The sequence below is a fragment of the Haliaeetus albicilla genome, chromosome 6, assembly GCF_947461875.1.
Source record: "Haliaeetus albicilla chromosome 6, bHalAlb1.1, whole genome shotgun sequence".
In the NCBI taxonomy this organism is placed as follows: domain Eukaryota; kingdom Metazoa; phylum Chordata; class Aves; order Accipitriformes; family Accipitridae; genus Haliaeetus; species Haliaeetus albicilla.
In genome coordinates this window covers 4,376,204-4,400,053 of record NC_091488.1, presented here as the reverse complement: position 1 = coordinate 4,400,053, position 23,850 = coordinate 4,376,204, and positions in this window count along the sequence as shown.

Here is a 23,850-nt window from a genome sequence, read left to right as displayed (position 1 = left end):
ACACACTTTCTCAGCAACAGACAGGAAAAAAAAAAGAAGCTCCCAACTTTAAAAAATAATGGTTGGCTCAGGCAGGAGTTCTTAGTAACATTTTTATTTATTATTTCTGATCTACTGTTTGGATAATATTGCTATGTTAGGAATACAGATAGATTGTGCTTTAAGGTAATGGGAAAATATAAGCAAAAGATCCTTAACTGAGTCAAATGAAATGGTTATTTTGAGGCCTTAACTATAAAAATAAGTTATAGGAGTTTATAAATACTATAATAGAAAAATACAGTCACATCAAAAAGAGGAAAAATGTCTCTTTTTTCCTATGTACAAATCATTAACTGCAAAATTAATAATTAGTATATTAATTTTTTACTATTAAACCTGCTTCCTTGTGAAACTCAAATTGATGACAATGTTTAACATAAGTATTCTAAGAAAAATACATTAAAATAGCTGTATGCATTTGAACATTAGAAAATTGTTACAAAGATTAATGTTTTTATACAAATACTTGTGCACTGTCTGTACAGCTTTTGTGGAGATAATTCTATACTAATGGCACAGTTATTAAGTGAAAATAGATGTTGCTGGCTTAAATGACATTTCTGCCAAGAAATTAGTATTAATTTAAGAATTTACAATTAAAATATATGGCATTAATGTGTGAGAGACATCCATGGATAAAACAGTTTATAGAGAAGTAAAGATGAAGGCCAGCTTTCTAGTAGAAGGAAAAAAAAAAAGAAACTTGGTCTCTCCAAGTTCAACTACATAGCTTTCCACTTGAGACCTTTAGTAATCAAGCCATTTGCAGTAGAAGGCAAGCATTGATTAAAATTGTGCTGTATGTATATGGGGAAATAAATACCTTTGTAGGAAAAGCTGAAGAAAGGCAAAAGCATGCTACTTAAAACAGATCTATAAAAATTCTATTGACTCAGTTTAGGCAGCATGGTGGAAAATGTACATTTACTTCAACACAGGAAGGATAAAATTAAACCATTTTATAAGAGTAACAAATCTGGTTAAATGAGTCAAAAGAAGGTATTAAAAAATACATCATCTGTTAAGCCACAGGATCTTCCATTTTGGAACATTTAATTAAAAAGTTGGTAAGTATGTCCTATTTCCAGTACATTTAAATAATTTTACCATATCATGTTTTTATTTTAGAAGATCTTTTCACTGGAATCCATTTTAGTTCTGCTGATACATATATTGTCTGTTGTAACTATTGCACAAGAAAATATACTAAACCTCATGTTAACTACATACGTATGGAAATAAAAATACTAAAACTAACATGATGAAGAAAGAAAAAAATTCCAGACTTTATCACACTTTAAAATAAATCAGCAACAAACACACATAAAAAGTATACAAATACAGAAAACCAAGTTCTAAATAAATGTTGAATGTTGTGTTGCAATTAACTCTGCCAGAATATGGGAAACACCTCTATAAAAAGAATGCATTTTTTTTCAAAAATTATGTATGTATGGCATCTGGTAGTACAAAGGACTGAAGAAATATATAGAACAGGCTGTTCAGATATTGTGGCAGTGTGGGCAAGTGGAATTTCTTATTCATAGCTTGTGAAACTGCCAACTTTTAGCAAACTTCACTGCTGAATATCACAGACTATGACATTAAGAAATCTCATGACCTTGTCCATATGCTCCCCAAAACTGCTTCCTTGTGCTGGAGCACTCAGTCATGTCCACGTTACAAGAGGCTTTCCCGCTGCCCTAGTTAAAAACAACAACAACAACAGCAGCAGCAGCAAAACGGGATGTGTGGAAAAATGTGTCATTGCCGAGCTCAAGACTTGCTTCACAGAAGCTTGTGGCAGTGCTAAGGAATCCGTCTTGCACACCCTCTTCTTCTTCATTTATGCCTTTGGCTCTGACACACAGCCCTTCAAAAAGGGCCCCATACACCAGTGTCCTTGAAAAACCTTACAAGGCTGAGAAAATACGAGGAAGGAAAAAGGGAGCTCCAGAGAAGAAAGTAAATCTGGCAAATAGCAGCTTCTCACTCTTTTTTTTTTTGCCTTGCTTATCACGGTCTTCTTCTACCAGCTGTGATTAGTATTGCCGTGATACAAAGCAATACTTTGCTATTCTTCAACTTTTTAGTAGTATCTTTGCCAAGTTGCTGGATGCTGCTGTCACCCAGCTTAGCCTGGTATGTCCTTACAATTCAGGTCACGCGTCAAAGCTTCTATTTGCTTTTGACCAAGGTGAGATGAGCAGCAGCCTACAACTAATTTGAGGCTATAGAAAGCCACATCAGGTCAGGTGCCAGAGCTAGAATGGGCTCGGGAACAGCAACATACTTGTTTCTGGTACCTTATTGCAGCTGTGGAAACTGTAATCAGTGCCTGCTGAAATCCAGACTCACTAGACATTTACAGGTTTGTGAAACAATGGTTTAGCTTCAGTATATACACTCTAAATCCATCAATACATTATATACAGCAGCAGGCCTGTAATTATTTTTATTTTAAATGGGTTTACAGGCTGTATTCTACTGGGCTCCAGTATTTTGTCAGTCAATAGAGGCTATTTGTTCTTTCCAGTGATGGCTAAAATGTCTTTGGGATTGACGGTTGTTTCAAAAGCACAGTGTTTATGTTTGAGGACAATATTCTGCAAAATGACATCAAAATTGGGGATTGGAAGGTGCCTGATTACTTGCAACAATGGTGATAATGCTTTGTCCCATCACCTTGCTGTACTCAGCCTTACTATCCCCACAAGTAGTTCACGTGCATCCTCAGGTGCTGCAGTTGAATTAATTGGTCATATAAAAGTCAGCTGCAGATTCTCAGTGTTAGGAGCTGCCAAGTCTGGTAGAGATTGATAGAGGTGAGGCTGCTCTGGATCCATCACCCCACATTATAGCAGGTAGACAAATATACAGCTCTGATAAGAACAGTTCTTGCTACGGTTAAGAAACAGATGTCCACATATGAAAGATTTAAACAGCTACCTGGTTTGACAAATTGTTACCATTTCTTTTTCTTTCTTTCTTTTTTCTTTTTTTTTTTTTAATAGAAGATTTATTTATTTTATATAGCAAAGTTCTCACCTGAGCCAGTTCTTGATTGACATGGCCTTATTTAAAATGGCCAAATAGTAACTTTTACAGTCTTTAAGTCTGGATATAATTGTGATTTATATAGTTGTGATTTACTGTGGAAATAAGGGAATTATCTTTTTTATCACCCAAATCACAGGCCAACCCTGCAATATTTGGATGACATGAAGCTGGGGGAGGGGAGCCAGAAATACTGTGAATGCCTTAGCAGCAATATCTGCTGGTTTTTGGAAAAAGTTGACACTCCTGAAATTTCTTAGGCCTTGAAATAAGGTCTGCAAGTGAAAGATATGACTAGTAAAGGTCATGTTTTGCTCGGTTTAGATCTTCTGTTTAATCTAATTAAAAAATATGCTGATAGATGTTTTAGACTGACAAGCATCCGTGATTCACAGTCAGTGCAGAACTCTTCAGCCATGAAACAAGGTGACAACCAGCAGGTGCAAGATCAGTTCATTTTCAGTGCCTTGTCAATCCTCAACCTTTCATTTGGCAGCAGCAGTCTGCAGCCCTGTAGTCTGGATTGGCCTTGGCACGTGTTGGCTCCTGCTGGGTGTCATGGGTTTGGAAGGAAAGGGAACAGGCAAAGAAGCAAAGGACACAAGAAAACTAGATTTTGTTAGTCTACTGGGTATCAAGCAATTTGTTTCAAATGACAAATGATATAAAAATTTAGGGGAAACACAGTCACTTTGAACAAACTCTCAAAATGCTTAAAAAATATGCAGTAAAGAAAAATCTTGAACAAATTACTGTGTATATTGATATGATTTTCAAGAAAAAAATTTTCCTGCTTCAGACAAACATTGAGAGTGCCAGATGGGTGGCTGAGAGAAGATATTCCCTACCTTCAAAACCAACTCAAATGAGGCTTTAGTGAAAAAGACCAGCCTAAGTGGCTAAAGTATATAAAACCAGTTACACAAAGGTCACTTTAGCAATTAAAAAAAATCAAGTGAATGGTAGAAATATTTTAAGTGATACTGAAAGGATTTTGTGTACATGCCATCAATGGAGACCAAGTCAAAGATATGAGCCTTTAGCAGAATAGTACAGCTTTGTTTTCATTAACTGGAAGGGAAGCATGCCTGTTTCCCAGGTTCATTTTCACCCTCCTAAAAGAACTTTACTGAAGGACATTAGAACTATACATGAGATTGTACATACTAAATCTGTTTTGTTTGGTTGGTTTTGTTTGTTTGTGGTTTGTGGTTTTTTTTTCCTAGGAGTTTTATACTGAAGCAAATAATGTCTGAAAGGGGTAGGGAAGTTTAGGTTCAAGCATTTTGTAAGGAAGTACAGATTTAGACATGCACTCACTAGCCACCATCATATTCAATTCAATGAGTTAGAAGCAAATAGCATGAAAATAATAAAAAACCCTGACTGAAAAACTCTGGCAAGTCAGGCACATATTTGTTAGCTTTGTTAAATTAGACACTAATACCAGTGAAACAAGGCTTGTCATTTTGAATTTTGTTTAACTGAAGGTGAAATGGTCTGTAACAGTATCTGCAAAGAAATCAGGGTTTTGCAAGAGTCCCATAAAGGCAAATCCCATGAATGGGATCTGCTACCATGTCACAAGTATGACTAATTGCGTGGTATATAGTTGCTTAAATATACATGTCAAGTGGTATTTTGGAAGCTGTAAAGTATCTGGGACGTGTGCAGGTAGCTGGTGTTTGTGACATAGGAGACCTACAAAAGACTTGCTCCTTTCTAGAGCAGTAGGTGAAGGTCAGGTGGGATGCCACAGGACATCTAAAATGACACCAGGTGCCTTTAGTTCGGCAACTGAATCCAATCCCCTGTCTCTAACAGAAATTGATAATAGCAAGACACAGAGGTACCTATTCTTGCTGTATGATGAAGTGAATTTGTTGTCATTCTAGACAGACACAATGAGTAATACAATAGCTAGACTGAAGGGAAACAGGGAAAAGAAGACACTGTCTTTTCTCTTTTACAGCAAAATATCTTAGTTCTGGGACAAACAGCCTGGTTTAGATTGGGGGGAAAAAAAAAAAAAAGGAAGGCTTGCTGTCTCTGGGAAGCCATAAGTCACATCAAGCATTGAAAAAACATTTTCATAAGCTGACTTAGCGTAGATGTGTTACAATTTTGAGATTGTAGTTACACGAAAGTTGTTAAGTGCAAAGCTTAACTGAAGAGAGAAATTGTGATAAAATTTCTTGGAAGTAGCAGTTATCAAAATCTTTGCTTTTGGAAACTGGAAGCTTGGGGAGGTTGCCTACGGAGACAGTGGAAACATTCCAGTTTCCAGATTTGTCTGTGGGTCTATGCAGAGTTCTGGAATAACTGGCACACTTTCCCACAGTTCCCCACAATGTAACCATTAAAGTGGCTGAGGGTAGTTGAACATTGACACCCGTCTCCAGAAATCCTAGAGCCCAACCTGGATAACTACAACAATGCTATAGCTGTGGGTATGCAGGCATGAATCACAAGGAAGGATCTGAATGAGGATTCTGCAGGGAAACTTGGCAATCAGATACTGCATGAACAAGTGCTATGCTAAGGATACAGCCTACAATGACGAATATTGTAACTCAGAAGATATAGGAACAAGGTCCAAAGAGCTACAGATCTTTTACTTAGGTCAAAGAAACAGAGATACAGGAATGTTTCCTGTCTGTGTATTAACTTCATGCTTATCCACTACTAGCAAAGAGAGAGAAGGCAGGAGAGGGTCTGGCAGGACACGCATTCATGATCATCAGAGGACCTTCTCGTTTAGATTTAAGCTATCTGGAGTATGAAAACTGAATGCTGACAGGGCAAAGGCAGAAGAAAGTGGTGTATATAGTTCTGTAGAAGTTCTGTAAGTCATTTATCAAACCTGCAGGCTTGTTTCTCAAACACTATACATTGAGAATATTTTGAATTACACATAATCCCAGATTTATTGTGACTTTATTGCTGTAATTGAGAGACCCAGACACATGAATTTTAGAGATCAATACATGTATCAGACTTGGTACAACATGTAAAATGTCCTAGATACTGTTTTTCTCATGTATTGTACCAAACACAACAGTCAAGAGAGTTAAAAGGAGATCTGACCACAGTGACGTTCAGAAAGAAAATGTATTTATTAACTAACAATTGACAGTACTTTATTGATTTATGAAGAAAGCCACTTTGTATTTTGGATTAATTCATGCCTGCTTATATTTTTTTCCTTTTTAAAATATAAAGCAAGCTTTATCCCATAGGACTCTTTCAAGTAGATCTTTGGAGAAGCCAAAGTCTGCTTTGCTGAAGTCCGAGGTTATGATCTTGTTTTTTGCCTTACTCCCTCCTTTCATGATCCTGAACTCCAACATCTAATGGTCACTGCATTCAAGACTGTATTTGGCTTTTACATCCCCAAAGAGCCCTTCCTTGTTGATGAGTATGTGGTCCAGCAGAGCATATCTCCTTGTTGGTTCCTCTATCACTTGGGTCAGAAAGCTGTCATTGATGCTGCCCAGGAACAATCCAGAGAGGAAGTTATTCCCTGCTTTGTTTTCCAGCAGATATTGAGGTGATTGATGTTCCCCATAAGTACCAGAGTCTGCGAATGTGAGGCTGCTTCTATCTGTCTTTAGAAGGCCTCGTCTGCCTCTCCTTCCTGGTCAGGCAGTCTATAGCAGACACCGACTACAATGTCACCCATACTGTTTTGTTCTTTAATCCTCATCCACAAGCTCTCAGCTGGCTCCTCACCCATCCATCGGCAGAGCTCCATGCATCCCAGGTGCTCTCTCACATAAATGGCAACTCTACCTCCTCATTTTCCCAGCCAGTCCTTCCTAAAGGTATTGTATCCCTCCATTGCAGCACTTCAGTAACGTAAGCCATCCCAACAAGTCTCCATGGTCCCAACAAGATCATAGACCTGCAACTGTGCAGAGATCACTAGTTCCTCAAGTTTATTGCCCATGCTGCGTGCATTATTGTACCAGCGCTTCAGAGAGGCACCGCAACATGCTGTTTTCACATAAAGGGTCTGCTGGGATTTTCCATAATGATGTCTTGCAGGCACTTCCTTTCCTACATGTCAACACTTGTGGTTACCATGCTGAAGTCCTGTTTTGTTGATTTTGTATTCCCTTTTGTGCCCATCATCACCCCAGGCCATTTGCTTGTCAGTCCTGCCCATCGCTCCCTCATGGGGCTACTGGTAACTCTCTCTCCTCTCCCTTTTTGTTCCTAATTTAAAGCTCTTCTTACCAGCTCAGCCATCCTGCTGGCAAAGATACTTTTGCCTTGCTTAGTGAGGTGCATCCCATCGATCCCAAGCAGATGCTGATTCTTAAATAGAGGCCGGGGTCATAGAAGCTAAACCCTGTGCCTGACATCAACTCTGCAACCAATTGTTGGCATAGAGTATCAGCCCCCTCCTCTTTGCACACTTTAGCCTCACCAGCAGACAAGATCGAGACCACCACCTGGGCCCTCAGAGCTCTGTAGTCACTAGTGATACTCTCCAGCTTGCCCACAGGGAGGAAGATCTGGGGTAATAGTCAGAGGGTTGGACACACGTCAGCAGTCTCTCCACAACATCCCGGATCCAGGCACCCACAAAATTCTTTAGACAACAGGTCAGGTTGGAAGATGGGTTCTTCAGTGCCTGGCAGCAGGGAGTCACCAAATACTATCACTCACCAGTTCAGCCAGGTGGTCTTCCATGGGTCAGGGTCAGCTAGATGCCTCACTTGAAAGCACACCCAACTCTTCCTCAGCTTTGAGGGCAGTGAACCTCTTCTGTAGTGACAAGCCACTTACTTTTTGCGCTTCTTCTATTTTATTTTCCTAAGTTGCAGAGATGTGATTTAAGTATTATCTGAGTAGTGTAACTTCTCACTGCATCATATTTGATACATTGGCATGCACTGTTTGACAGATGAAAGAAGTTCCTTTCATTGGTTTGTGCTCCTGGCCGTTGGCATGGCTGGTGATGATACAATTAGCCATGTAAAGCTTTTGATAAAACCAGACAGAGCTACTAGTCAGAAAAAAAGCCTCATTTGCTGTGCTTGCATGCATAGTCCTATTCCCGGAGATCAACAAAACACCTTTCTATGCCCTGGAGAATAAATTATAAGTAGTTTTAGTCAAGACTACTTAAAAAGGAAGCACTATGGTTGGAATGTGGGGTTTTGGCAAATGTTTCAGCAATGGTAAAATACTTGAATATTCTTGAACATGATGGAATGTTCAGGTTTTGATGAAAGCTCCTGTTTCAGTCAATGACCTGTGGCTGTATGGCAAAATACAGTGCGCAAGTAGTGGCTGGTATTAATAATGTTCGGCAGTGCAGTGGATTTACTTATTTGTGGTTTGTACATACAACTTTTGATTACCAAATAAATTGGCCAGAAATACTGCAGCTTATAGCTAAGTTAAAGCATACCTGAGGTATCACTCCCAAAGAATGTCTTCTGTGTGAGACTAGATAGAAGAGAATATAACTGTATTTTTAGTTTCCACATGAATACCTCATTTTCCTCTTTTTGAGGGGTTTTGTCATTCATTATTGCTATACGTGGCCTTGATATATGTCACTCCCGCATCCTCCATTAAATTTGTTTCTTACCTTGTGTATTTCAAGGTTATTGCTCATCAAGGACATAAATAAAAATATCCTTCCACTCTTTTTGCATTTATTTCCCCTGCATATTATGCTTTCCCCACATCTTTTATTTTTTTCTAATTCTCAAGAGTTTTCTGCTAGTTTTCAGCTTTCAGATTCAGACCTTTGCTATGCTCTGGTAAACCTTTTGCTTCTATCCTTGGAACAGTGTCCTTTCTGATGAAGAAATACTTTCAAGAATAATTTTTCTTCACACACATGAATAGTTATACAGTACATTCTCTTCTTTTGATGTGTCCTTTCTATTTTAGATTAAGGTGCTAAAGATTCAATCTATGTATCATGGAAATGTATGACATGATTAATAAATCAATCATACAAATAATCATCTCGGTACTTCCTAAACTTCAGAATACTGTATTCAATAAATCAATTTAAGTGAATAATTTGCCATATTTGCAATAGGTGTGGAATGTGTTATAAAAAAAAAAAAAAATCTACTGCTTTACCAAAGTTTATAATGGTTAAGGGAAGTTTCTGTCTTTCATAGTGATACAATATATCACATATCTAAAAGGAATAAAAATCAAGTATACATGCTGTTCACATAAAAATAGAAACATTTGGGTTTATTTATTGTTTTGTTTGTGTTCAGACCTTCAGAGACAATTATGAAAAAAAAAAGGTTAAAACCAAATATAGCTAAGATGAATGGAACAAAATTGTTGTTTGTTTACTGTTATTCAGACTTTTTAAGGAATAATGTTTTTTCTATATGACAAGTGAGAAATAAGAGAATTTATGTTAAAATCCCTGCTAAAATAAAATGTGTTGAAAAGGTTAGATTTGTAGTCCTGCATCTGAGTCAACAAGTGTAGTTTTGCATCAGTGGTAGTATCTGAAGCAGGAGGAACTTATTTTATATATCTGTATCAGACCTGGATAGGTTAAATTGCATTTGCAGCTTTTGGAAGATTCATTGAAATGTCCATTCTTGGCAAAATAATCTTGCTCCTTTTTATGATATAAATCCCAGAAGATAATGCTTTTGACCAAACTTTTGCTTCTGAAAAAAACATTTTTAGTGCTATTTCTTTGTTGTATCCTAATATCTAATTTTCTCCCTTAAGTCAGCTTTGGTGGTGGTGTGGAAACACTTCTTCACATATCTCAGAGGCCTGTCTAATCTACCATTGCTCATTTTGCCCTGACATTTATGCAGCAATATCTACTTGGAGTTAATATAGTTAGGTAAGTCTGGGCACTGTTCCAAAAGCAACCATTTTGCTTTACGATGAAGCAATTCCCACTCAACATGATTCCAAAAATATCCATCCTTGGCTGGGTGGCATATTTATGATTCTTCAATGTTATTTTATTTTTGTGAGTTCCACCAGTATTTGTAACATCTGTTGCAAATTATTTATTTCAGTCAACAGCATCAAGGCATTTGTGAGGCCTTCTGTGTTCTCAGACTTTATGAAATAAATCAATACAAGGGAAGGATTTTTTTTTTCTTCAGAACGTGCTTCTACACTGTATTCTGACAGAAGTCCCTTCCAAACCAAATGAGCATTTGCCCAAGGAAACTGTATTTTGATTCTGTGTACTTTTGAAAGTTAGGCATTCCCAGAGTTTGATAAAGAGTTGTGCAAGCTCTTTCACATGCAACACCTATCAGCCAGTGAAGAATAACAGACCTTTCTGGGACTTACAGTTTCTCAGGACAGAGGAAAGACTGGGTTTATAGAACTGAGTTCTAGAGTACAGCAAAAGGAAAATGCAGTATCTCTGTAGTAGTACTATCATTCAGAGATACTACAACTCTCTCTTAATCCAGCAAGATATTTGGATATAGAACACTGCATGCCAATCAGCAGCTATACAGAAAGTCATGCTTTCACTTATACATGGGTAAAAAAAAGAAAACAACAACAAAAACCAGGAAAGCACAGATGTGTTACTGAAGGATGAATAAAGCCAAAGGACCTTACTTGTAATCTCATCAGCTCCAATACTGATTCTTTTGGGGTGGCCTATGTCAAGTCATTGAATTTCATCATCAGCATTACTTCAGGTGTAAAAGGTAGTAGTCATGCTTAACTACCTGTATGTCCTGGTTTCAGCTGGGATAGAGTTAATTTTCTCCCTAGTAGCTGGTATAGTGCTATGTCTTGGGTTCAGTATGAGAATAATGTTGATAACACATGGATGTTTTCAGTTGTTGCTAAGGAATTTTTACGCTAAGTCAAGGATTTTTCAGCTTCTCATGCCCAGCCAGCAAGAAGGCTGGAGGGGCACAAGAAGTTGGGAGGGGACACAGCCAGGACAGCTGACCCACACTGGCCAAAAGGCTATTCCATACCATGTGACATCATGCCCAGTAGATAAACTGGGAGGAGTTGGCTGGGAGAGGTGGATTGCTGCTTGGGAACTAACTGGGCATCAGTCAGTGAGTGGTGAGCAATTGCATTGTGCATCACCTGTTTTGTATATTCCAATCCTATTATTATTATTGTAATTATTATTATTGTCATTATTATTGTTATTATTATCATTATTATTTTCTTCCTTTCTGTCCTATTAAACTGTTCTTATCTCAACCCACGAGTTTTACTTTTTTCCCCTGATTCTCTCCCCCATCCCACTGGGTGGGGGGGAGTGAGTGAGCAGCTGCGTGGGGCTTAGTTGCTGGCTGGGGTTAAACCACAACGCTGTATCATAAGATTCATGAAGATTCACTAGTTCATACTTGTGGCATTTGAAGATATTAATTTTAAATAAATACTTTCTTATTAAATAGTGACAGACTAGTTTTATTATAACTCTAATAATCTAGCCAACAGAAACCTCTGTGCATTTAGTCGTCTTCAAAAGTGTCTGCTCTAAACTGGTAAGCATGCTTCTAAGTTCTGTAGCTGGAACACAGAAATATGTTGAGAGTGTGCCCTGTACTCCAAGCAGTATCTGGCTACAACTTCTCCTCAAATGTATGCAGACTAAACCATGTTTCAACTTCTGGTTATAAACCTTTGTTCTCTATTTAGTTAGCACAGTATCTCTGGATGTTTACTGGCACCTGTCCAATGCTTCTCTCTGACTTTCACATGCCAATGCTTGTTGGTGATTTTATTAAAAACCTCAGCTTTTCAGGGGTTTAAGAATCAGGTGTACATCTTGATTTTCAATTGATTTATTGGGATATTCTTTAAAGTTATGAAATCACAGGTCTTCATTTAATTTAACATTTAGTGGGTCTGTACATATTAAGTAGTTTACATTGATAATGGAATGGTAAATAGGTGGTCATTACTGTTTATAGTAATGGCCTGCATTTTAGAGGAAAAATAAATGTACATAATAACCATTCCATTCAATTTTAAGGATTAGCCAAAGTGATTGTTATCTTCTTCTGTTAGTGGTCATTATACACTTGATACATGTATTACATATCCACTACACTCACACTGAGACGAGTGACTGAATTTCTACAACAACAAGAAAAAATTAGGATTTTATGCACTAAAATTGTATACAGTACACAGTATGCTCACTGCAAGAACCCAGTTCTGCTGAGTGGGTGTTAGGTGAGTACTTGGTGCTTAGCTTAAGGTGGCTCTGTCTTAATATAGATGAGAATACATAATAGGTAGCTCTAGATACGATATGTAACCTGTGATATCTTATGGATATCATTGTTGGTTGAGTCGTTTGAGATGTTAGTACATGTATGAACTTGATTCCATAGTAGATGTTTTAAAATAATACAGGCAGTTAAGAATCACACTTATTCAGACACTTTGAAAATCCTTGCCAAGTCTGAGTCATCAGAACATTGGATACAATTCTTTGAAAACAAATAGGACCAAGTTCACAAACAAAGCAGTAATCATTAGAAACATCCTCTTTGAGAGCATCCTCTTGACCAGTAGGCAAAAGAAAGTATTCAGTCCTGGGTTTAGGGTTTCTAAAATGATTGGAGTAGGATTAGAAGAGTCCTGAAATCAAAGAGAATTTTTCTCTAATAATGAAAGGAAGAGTAGAAATTAAACATGTAGGCAAGCTATTGACTGTTTTACAGAAAATATTTATTTATGTACTTATGGATGCACTTTCCATGACTCACTACTATGTAAACATTTTGCTTCAGGAGCTGGCTAGTTGATATCCTCTGTATGACACTTCCAGAAGGAAAATCAAGAAGGTGTTGTAACTGTGATGGCTCACACAAAGCTAAAAAAAAAAGGGTACCTGAAACACAGTGTGCTTGGACCCAGATCCATGGGCTGAATTCTCAGATTGCCTTTGGACTGGTCTCATTATACTGGAGCTGCCTGGCAGTTTTGCCTCTAAGCTGTACAGGGTTGCCATCACCGACCTCCTCTCCTTCCCTTGCAGGGGTGCTTTGAGCCTGCGAGGTTGCTGCTTGTTGTCTTGCTTGGCTCCCAGCTCCCCTTCTCATGTGGGGCAGCCAACCTTCGCTGCTTCCTGACACGGTTGAGATTTCACTGGAAAAATCATAATGCTCCACTCACAAGAAAATGGAATATCCCAATACAAAAACATTATGTGGGTTGAGACAGGGTAAATAGATGCTTTACTGGTCTTACTCCTAAGTATCAACATCCATATATGAATCCTAGCCTCAGAGTCAAAAACCATGCAAATGTGTTGAGTAAGACATATTATGTAGCTTGTCATTCTTGGCTGAAGTCTCTACTTCAGGTATAACCATACAGACATTTACTTCCAGTGATGTAAAGTTTCTCCACAGTACAAAAACCCCCACCAACAACAAAAAAGAAACAAGGAGAAAATTCAACCATTCATAGTGTTTTGCAACTGTACAATAAAGTGAATTAATTATTTCTCAGAAGCATGTATTTTATTAAATTATATTGACAGCATAAATGAGTGAGGTTTCAGAATTTTAGACTGTTTTTTGGTTGGTTCACTGATGTACTTAGTAAATTAGTTATTACAGGAAGTATGAAGACAGACCTACTCTGGTGATATCCAAAAAGGTAACTAAAAATCATTCTTAAAGGCCTCATACTTTTTGCTGTTTCCTTCTGAGATTTGGGATGCTGTTCCTCTGGGGTTAGACTTATGTCAATTTTTAACGGCTCTAATTGCCTAATTAGCTGCTCCAATGCAAAGGCAAAGCTTCTCTCAATATTCACTATTAATTTTTCTATTAGTATAAAATATCATAATTTGGAAATTCTTACATTGGATTCCCAGAACTCTCATGAAAATGTATCCCTGCCTGGTCTTTTTCTTTATGCAAGTGCTAAAAATTTCTTTAGGTCCTTAGTGACATCAAGATCATCTGCCGTTAATTTGAACACATAGTCCTTAATGTTTATATATCAATACAGTGAGTTGTTAGCTTAACTCTTTCACATCAAAACAATACATAGCCATTCTAACTCACACTTTGTTATTTTATATATCCATGAATGCACCTGTTTTTCCATTGCAGTCTTTTTACTCAGTGCTACGGCTAAATTGAGGAAAGTTGAAAGAAGTAAAGCAATTTGCCTGAAGTCACAGAACGGATCAACCCAGTGAATGTTAGAATAAAGGACTAGCAGCCCAGAGGCAAAAAATCAGAGCAAACTCCTTTCTATTGTCTTATTTCAAAATGTAGCTTCCTTCATTTTTATACATCCCATATAAAGGAATGAAGGAATTTTTACAGGTTCAACTTTTTTTTTTTTTAATATGGATTGTGAGCTGATATTATTCTTGCGTTGACAGAAATACTCTGGTGATTAAGACAATACAATAACCTCTCAGAGATCAGAGTTTAATTCAAAAGCCCTGTCCTTGTGTCTTTATTAAGTTTTTATGAGTCCCTATGCTCTGATCTGTAAAACTGACCACTTAGCCTTTGCTTCTCTGTAGTACAGACTTAAAGCAGCCTTGAACAGTTTTTGTGGAAAAATATCATGACAAATATGTTGCTGAGTATTAGCAAGAGCACTTAAGCAAATTTGAATTTATTGGCATATAATATATTTATATTATAAGGGGACCAAAAAAAGGCAGAAACACCCAGAAACGAAATTGTATCTGGAAAGCGTAAGAAATACTGTGCATATTGATCAGTGATAATGCATGATTGTAAGTGAATAGCAGTGGTGTTCACTGAAAATTTCCTTGTGGAACTTCTTAATCACACATTATGTTTTAAGAAGCAATACGAATCTTGAAAGAAACTGAAAACTGTGTGCCCATTTACCTTATATTCAGTTCCTGTGCATATCAGAAAATTAGATTATGTAATTTGAAATTTTGCCTCATTTCAAATTAAAATACAAGCACCTCTTTATTTAAAATTATTCATTAGCTTGAAGTTTCAAAAAAATCTTTACTAAATGTTGTATCACCATGATGCTTTTTAATTTTAAAATGTTACAGAAATTAATCTAAATATTTGTGTTGTGGTAATACACATGTGCTTTCACATGTATCTATTTGGATGTCATAGAACAGCTGCATTTTGTTTTCCAGTTCATAGCAGACATTATAAAGACCTCATAGGGCAGTATGAACATGATTGCTGAAGAGTGGCATCCACAGGGCTTGGTTCACATTCAATAAATATATTTTCTTAATGTGTGGCTGTAAATTGACAGAAGGATATAGGTTGCTTTCAAAGAAGATGGAACTCAGTGTGGAGAATCTTAACAGAAGAGGCATTACAGAAAAAAGAGGAGTGGAGAAGCTGTTCAAGGCCAAGTATGGTAACATAGTACTAGGAGGAGTGTTTCAAGGACTCCATGACTGAACACTGTAGATATTCCTCACTGAAAACCTTGCCTTCCACATGAAAGGTGAAGCCAGTCAGTTCCTCAAACAAGTGTTCTTGATTTAAAATATATTACAAAGGAGTGAAAAATGCTGTATAGGTTTCTCTCTCCACCTTTAGCTACAGGTTCATGTACCTAACGTCATTTATAGACACAGGCACTTCACCACAATTAACTATTGACATGATCGTTGACATTATAGTGTCCATCAACCACGTTATTTATCAATTTCTTTTCATAAGAATATTTGAAGAAACTTCCAAAGGCTCTTCCTGACCTCAAGGAAAACAAAGCAAAAGCCAGATTCTTTCAACAGCATTCTTAATAGTGGACTTATAAATTTTAGCATATTTTTATATGAATTATTTTAGAAATTATTTTTCCTACTTAAATAGATGTATTTTAGTATTCATATATCTTCAAAGTCTTAATTTATGCATGGCTTAGAAGAAAAAAAGAATATCCTTAAAGAAAGCATTGGATTTTATTGATTAATATTTTTAATTCTATTGAGTTATCAAACCAATGAAAGCAAGAAATTTTGGTAGAACATTTTCCTCTGGACACTGTTGCCAAAATCTAGTAATTGGATAATATCTGGTATATTTCTCAAAATCTTATGTGAAGCCACTGTTCATATTGGAAACTCAACATTTGTGAACAAGAATGTAACATTGATCATTTTCTTCATGTTTGTTTTTGAACTGTAACAGTTGCGCGCACCTTAAATGCATAAAACCAACAGAGTTTCAACTAGAACTAAAGGCAATCCTGAAAGCAAAGAACATAGGAAACGGACCTTGCATTCTGCATCCAGACACTGCAGAACACCCTTTGAATCAAGCTTAATCAAGTGTTTGATTAGCCACATTGCTCCGGGGCCATTCACGGAGTAAACAACGGTAATTTTTGAAGTTATGTCATTTAATTTGTGATGTATTTCAGGGCCTGAATTAAGTCAGCAGGGAACTGTGGAGACAAAGGGAAAAACAGAAGCTGAACGGAAATATAAAAGGATGAAAATCAGTTTATTACCACTAGTAGATAATGGATGTAAAACGATGACACAAAGGGAGTCATAATTGTGCTTGCAAAATTAGCCTAAGAATATAATAGACAAACTTTCAGGATGATCAACCTGAACTTGAGTAAGAGACTAGCGTGAGAGATACTTTTTGTAATTAACAAAAAATGAGGTAATATTTTTCCCTGGCCTAACTAATTCATGAGTGTTTACCAAATGTTAATTAAATTGTATGTCGACATATTGAAATATATTTAAAATTAATCCATTAAAAAAAAAAACCCAAAGCAAAGCAACAAAACCCAAACCAACCAAAAACCACAGAAAGACAAAGGTTTGAAATTAAAAATTAAAAAGAAAATGAGATAAACTTCCATTATGAATCACAAAAGCTGCTGGAAGCATCAGCATCCCTCCAAAATTTCTTTACTTATCTACATTTTCCAGAAAATATTTAATTCTTGAAGAATTTCTATCTCCTGTCCAGGGTAACACCAGATTCTGCAGCTCCGGTTCTAATTGATGCTGTCAGTGAGGACATTACAATAATACTCACACACAGAAAGAGATAACTAACAGTGTATTCCTAAGAAGAAATATGTTTTTATCTGTCTTTCCATGTGAGAATTTACTAACAATCTTTAAATTTTAATTCAGCTACTGCTGTACATGATAATTTACATACAAATGACTATAAGAAACCAAGAAACATACCGAAATAAGCAAAGCTGTTTTGTTCTATGATGGAAGAAGAAATTATATGCAGGCATGAGTTGGATAGGGAAGAAGAGATTTAGAAGTATTTTTTTCCTTACTGTAGCAGACAGGGCAATGGTCTTTCAGACAACAAATGTCAGTTTAAGGGACAATCAGTGTGGATGAATGAGGACATATATTTGCCATCATTTGAAATTTTCATGAGAGAATCCAAAATAGCCAAAGCCTGTTCAGATTTGACATTCATCACAGCATCGAGTGGGACGATTTTAAAAAAAACAACAACAAACAAGGAAACTGTGTTCAAAACAAAATCCTACTGTATATAGCTGTCTAGTGCAACTTCAGTGTGTTCTCTAGTTAAGCCTTGCTATCTTCCCTTTAGCACCCGCTTTCCTTAAAAATGCAGCTAGACACCCCCCCTCCTTTTCAGAGCCTTCCTTAATTGGCTCATTAAGGTTACAGAACACATCTGCCCACGCTAACTGAATCACAAAGCGCTTTACTTGCCTTTTCTCACACCTAGATCAACCAGACAGAAAGCAACGTGCAATTACTCACTCCTTAGGAATTCAGCACTGTGGGATACCCAGACCCCAGAGGGAACCCCTGTTGATCACCTCATTTACACTATAACACATAAAACCTGTCTAAAGTGTCTTTAACAGTCTAGTTTGGTTGTAGCTAATAAATTAAAGACGGTTTGCCTGAATGGCTGTATAAACTACTGGAGGATTTAGTATAGGGCTGAGGGCCGTGAACACTGAAAGATTTTTTTTTTCACTGTGAGATACAAATAATGCTTATTAAAGTCAGTGGAAGTTCTTTTATCCCAGAAAATAGGACTCTCTGTTATAATCTCTTCACATTGTGTAGCTTTTGATTGCTATATGTCTCAGATTGCCATCTGTAAAATGGGGATAATAAAGCCTAATTACATTCCACCTACAGCTGTTGAGGTTGTCACCTTTCATATGTCAGAGAAGTGCTGAATGTAAAATTTTCTCAAGAGTTTTCCCAGCTTCCAAATAAAAAAATGACATTTTTGTTATCAGCTTTTTTTATCTTAAATTTAAGAACAAACCCCCTTTTCAGGTTGCAGAGCCCATTCCCTTTAATTTTAATTCAGCAACTGATTTTGCCCAGGCTGTTTGATATCGTGTCAGACTGAAGTGTGAGAAAACTTGTACATTCACTGACTGTGATGACTGACATTGCTAGTGAACAACAGTGATTTCAAGCACGCAATTATTAATGGTTTTTGCCTTTTTTTTCTTCTTTTTTTCTGTGATGCAGTGACCACAAAACCTCTTTGGAAGTTCTTCCAAATAAGGGATTTTGTCATAGTCTATGCTACTATGACACCTCTGTTCTGTTAATGTCATTGCTATGCACAAGCATTCACCGGATTCACTAATAATCATGATGAACTTTTCAAATAGAAATAATGTGTTGATTGCTTGACCTGTATTTACCTTTTGTTACCAAGTTTTTAATTAGAATGAGAAAATACTTTCTCATTACGAATGACTTGCTATTAATTAGCTCAAATGACACAATCACTTGAACAGAATGAAAAGATGGAATTTTTAATTTACTTTTAAAGGCTGGTTTCTTCATGTTAAAAATGGCCAGAATGTCTGAGAGCAAGCTCAGTAGGATGAAATTTCAAGAAAAACAACAAAAGACAGAGAAAAAAAAAATACCATGTATGTTTCTATCTGAAGATAATTTTATTGGCTGAATTGTAGACTCTGTTAAAAATAGGGATGTGTGTATAAATACATACATATTTATAAAATGGAAAAACTGACAGAGCTTAACTATAGTCATGCTAGTGAAACTGTAATTATAATTCCAATAGACTGATTACAGTAGCAGAAGAAAAAATTATTTCAGCCATGAAAGACATTAAGTCCCTGCTACTCATTGATGAAGTTTACTGCAGCTATTCAGTATATAGCTGTGTTCTATTTTTTTACTCATAGAAGATATTAAAAGAGTCAAAGGATGTTAAAAACCAAAACCGTAAGCTTTTGACTTATTTTTCTTCTGGCCAAAGACATTGCTGCAATTAAATTGCCAGGACGAATGCACCTTCATTTAACCTACCCTTCTACAAATTAGAAAGAATAAAACTTTCAGTAGCATGCACAATTTGCAGTCATTTTATATCATTCTGTAAGCACCTCTGAAGCCAAATTCCATGAGGGTCTGCATCGCCTTTGTCTTTGCATATGCCTGGGGTTTTCATGAGTACAGCTGGGAAGGCTACATATGGATATGACAAAGCACAAACCACCAACCTTTATGAGTCCTGTACACCTGCCCCCTCACATGAGACCTGGACAGACCTCGGAATGCCCATTCCTGGACCCTTCCACATTCAGGAATACATGTCCCAGTAAGTAATAGCATTACAAATTTCTTTTTTCCACACCGTAACTTAATCCTTACAAAGATTCCCTCTTTAGAACGGCTTTCCATAGTCAGGATACCTACGTTTCTTATTCACTGAGCTTCCAAAGGTCCATATGTGCTGGTGTGCTAGCCAGGAGGATTGTTCTAGGTGAAACTTTTCTATAGAAGGGACTCTGCATACAGCTATGGTCAGAGGAACATCCCATCTCAACCCAAAGCTGTGATGAGAAAGAGCTCCAGGTTCCCCATTCCCTCTGCCTCTTGTTTTCAAAGATAAAATCTTCCTTTCTTTCACTAATCCTCCTCTCCTCAGTTCCTTGCTGTGAAAATGCATCCGATTTAGTAATTACCAGGTAAATAACCAAGACTGCTTAATGCTCATATCACAGCTCAGGGCAGCATCAACTATAGCACATGTGTAAAAAATTTAAGACATTTGCTCTTGCGTAAATATGAGATACAATGATTATTATATCACATCTGATGACTCTTCAGCCCTAGTTCCAGCCATGTCTCCAACCACACTATCAATTAACTGACTTGCCATACTTTCCTATTAACTGCAAGGAAAAAGTACTACTACTTCTGAATATGGAAATATACAATAGCTACCTTTTATAGCTATCTTTGCTGCCTTTGCCTGGGAGATAGTTTGGGAAAGAAATTTGGCAGCTGTTCTTCTCACATCCAGAAACAGCAGAGTTCAGGAATTATGTAGATTCACCAGAAATGTAAGTTGAAGAAAGTCTTCTTACCTTAGACACTCCCCAAAGCAAGCTTTAGCTGGTCAGATTTTAGAAAACCCAGAATGCATGACTTTCCATGGATTATCATAAAGGAAGTAAGTAGACAGAAGCCTTCAGGGCTCAAGAAATGTTTTAAACCATTGGTATTTTTGAAACTCACTTTGAACAAAGATTTGATATGTCCTTCTATCTATCATCTAGATCATTTAGCTGAGAATGAGGACAGGCAACTGTCAAACTTGGTGGGATGGCTAATGAAGAACACTTGAAAGGCTATGACCTTCTTTGACGAAGTTCTTGTTTTGTAAGGTCAAAAACTCTTCACAAAGGGCACAGCTGTTTTAGGTGACCACTTTTGAGCATCATATGTTGATAAACTCTCCTTATCTTACTTAGTCTGTCATAGAGTCCCGATGCCAGGGGTTCTCAGGGAATAACGAGGGTGGGGTTCTCCCTGATGAATGGAGAGCCAGAAGCTGAGCAAGACCTCAGTCCGGACAGTGTCCTCAACAAAGGGGTGCAGTCCCACTGGGTCTGAATACGATGGGCTGAGCTGGTGATGGACACACACAGAGCAAGTGATGAAGCAGCTCTGGAGTCCTTCCAGCAGGGTTCAATCAGGGGCAAGTGGTGACAGGCCCATAGAAAAATAACCTTGAAAAAAGGCTACAACATGGGTCCAGAGTCCACTCAGGAGTTGGAGCCTGATAGAGGACTGGAGACAAGCTACTGTGTGCGTGCAAGGAGTCCACCTGGGAAACAAGCCGCCTCCAGCATTTGTCTGAGATGCATCCAAGAGACAAAGCCGGAGACAAGCATAGTGGGCCATTATGGTCTACTGGTGTCTTCAGAAACATGGAAAGGATCACCCAGCACAAAAGCTTGCTCCATTTAGGGACCTGTAGACCAGAAATTATTTTTCCCCTCTCTATGAATGGTCTGTGCTCATCCTGGGTCCTGGTAAGCTCTAGTGATTTTGGAACAGGCTGTAGGCTACCTACAAGGAGTGGCGGTGATGAAGGAAGTGTGTCCACATGCCAATGTGATTCAGCTTTGGAGTTTGGGAAGAAGTGGTGACTCTTTTTTTCATAGTATGCCAAATATGTAGGTTCAAACAAACTCTGGAACTGCCTTGGAACTGGCTGATACAGCTACGTTTACAGGTTCAGTTCCAGTTCCTGGTCCACGATTTCACTCCTCCCCTCAGCCTTTGGGCCAAGGAACTCTAGAGGACAGTCAGATAAGGACTCTTATTTTCATTGTGGTTAGGTGTGTGCAGGTCACAGCATGCTACAGAGCGGTTATCGGAAAGACAGATGTGTCTTTCCAAAGGTGCTGCCATGGCTGTAAGATAGCTATCTCATTTTAAAGCAGCCTAGTGTTGGGATCTTCTTGTAATCAGGGTACATAATCCATGGTGTGAAGGCAAATCACTATGTCACTGGAGAATAGATCAAAAGAACACCAGCGTTTCCAGGAAGCCCTGACATTATTTTAATATTGGTCAGGGACAGGATTCAGGCTTAGCTGATTATTCACCTGTACTATCGCTAAGATATGTAAAGGCAAAATAATTCATTTCTTCACAGAGAAACATACTCTTCTGATTCTTCTTTTTCACAGTAAAGAAGTATAGAAGAAAATTTGTTTCTGAAGTGACTGAAGATAATACACATTCTGTCTAAAAGCTGAAGATATGTAAGTTGTCCAAAGCATTTCAAAATCTTAGAAAACTCCAATGTGTAGAACCGAGGACATAAAACCTGTATGCTGCTCTGAAGTTGTTCCAACCATCAAATCTGTGGCATGATTTTCAGTGGTGTGAGGATTGCTTTGGCACACATCATGTCACAGAGTTGTGCCACATCTCTGTGCTTCTCCCGCGCAGATTCGGCTCATCTCTGTACATCCAAGAAGAGTCTTACACACTTCATTCCAATATTTGCAAAGCAGATGGCAGGACTTCATAGTGAACAGCAGGGCTCAAACCTGAAGTTCTCCAGTGTTACCCATCTCCACATTTATAGTCAGACTGGCGCTCAGATGCAATATGGGTTTACAAGGTGTCTATAATTTTGAACTTTTTTTTTGACCTACATCTGCTTCTTTTGATCCAGATGACACACTCTTGGAGAAAATAAGGTTATTCACTGCTGTGACACAATTGTAAATGCATCTCAGTAAATTCAGAGTATTTTCTTTGTTTCATATGTAGTTAAATTCATGTTTGATTCTGGATTTCTTTTCTATCATTTACATTCAATAGAAAATGTTGCACAGAACTGTTTTAGAGTGGAAAAGTGAAGATAGCAGGACATAAAAAAATTACATGTTTGTCAGTGTGAGCATGCCTAATTAAGGGCTTGAAATAAACACAATGCATAGGAATACAAAGAAAAACCTTTCAATTGCATTTTAAATTCAATTAAACACATTTAAAAAAAAATCCAAAACCTTCAAGATAAAAAAGAAATTATGACAAGCTGTATTTTGGTAAAGAATTATTCTAAAGTCCTTGGTAAAATCTTAAATCTTAAAAAAAAAATAATCAAGAAATGCATGTAAACCACCATAGTTTCGAAGAAATAAGCCTAGTAAACTAAGAATACCATTGCCTACATAACCCAGTATTTGAAAGCTGTAGCCTCTTCTTCAGATAAAGACATGATCTTTGTTTCTTTTTAGCTTTAAATATTATTGTGAACACATAAAAAAATGAAAGCTTGCTTTCCTTTCCTGATCCTTGAATAAAAAGTAGGTTAGAAATGCTGAGACCTGAGATTTGTAGAATTATGTGATGATAAAACTGAAAATAACCCAACTCCCTCAAAAACAGATGAATTCATTAATATTTTCTTTTAAGTAAGTACTCCAGGTTTTTTTGAAAGCAAAATATATTTTGCATTTGTTTTGTATCCAGCATGTTTAAATTTTATTGAAAAAACAGCAACCAAATTTTAGGCGATTTTTTCCTGCACTTTTAATTAAAATACAATTTCCTTTCAGGAACAATTTGATAAAAATCACTACAAAACCAAATCTTTAAAATAACATTTTTAATTCTCTTTTTCTCAACATTAAAAATTCATAAACTGAAACAGCCAAATATAAGTTAAGCTTTGTAATTGCTTAAATATGTAAATAATTTGTCTTTTTAGCAACCTAATTATTAATTTTTTTAGGTAATGAGACTAAAAAAAAAGAAAGACTCAAATCACTTATTAAAATCTAGAGGGTGGGAACTGATACATCCTTCTTTTGCCCAAATTGTGAACTACATTCATAAAACCCATTCAGTCGTGAGAAATATTTCTCCCTGCTTTCCAGAATAACCTAATGCTGTTTATATTTAAATTCAAATCCAGGATAAGGGATTTTTTCTTTAAGAAAAAAACATATCTAAAATACATGTAACTGTCTAGC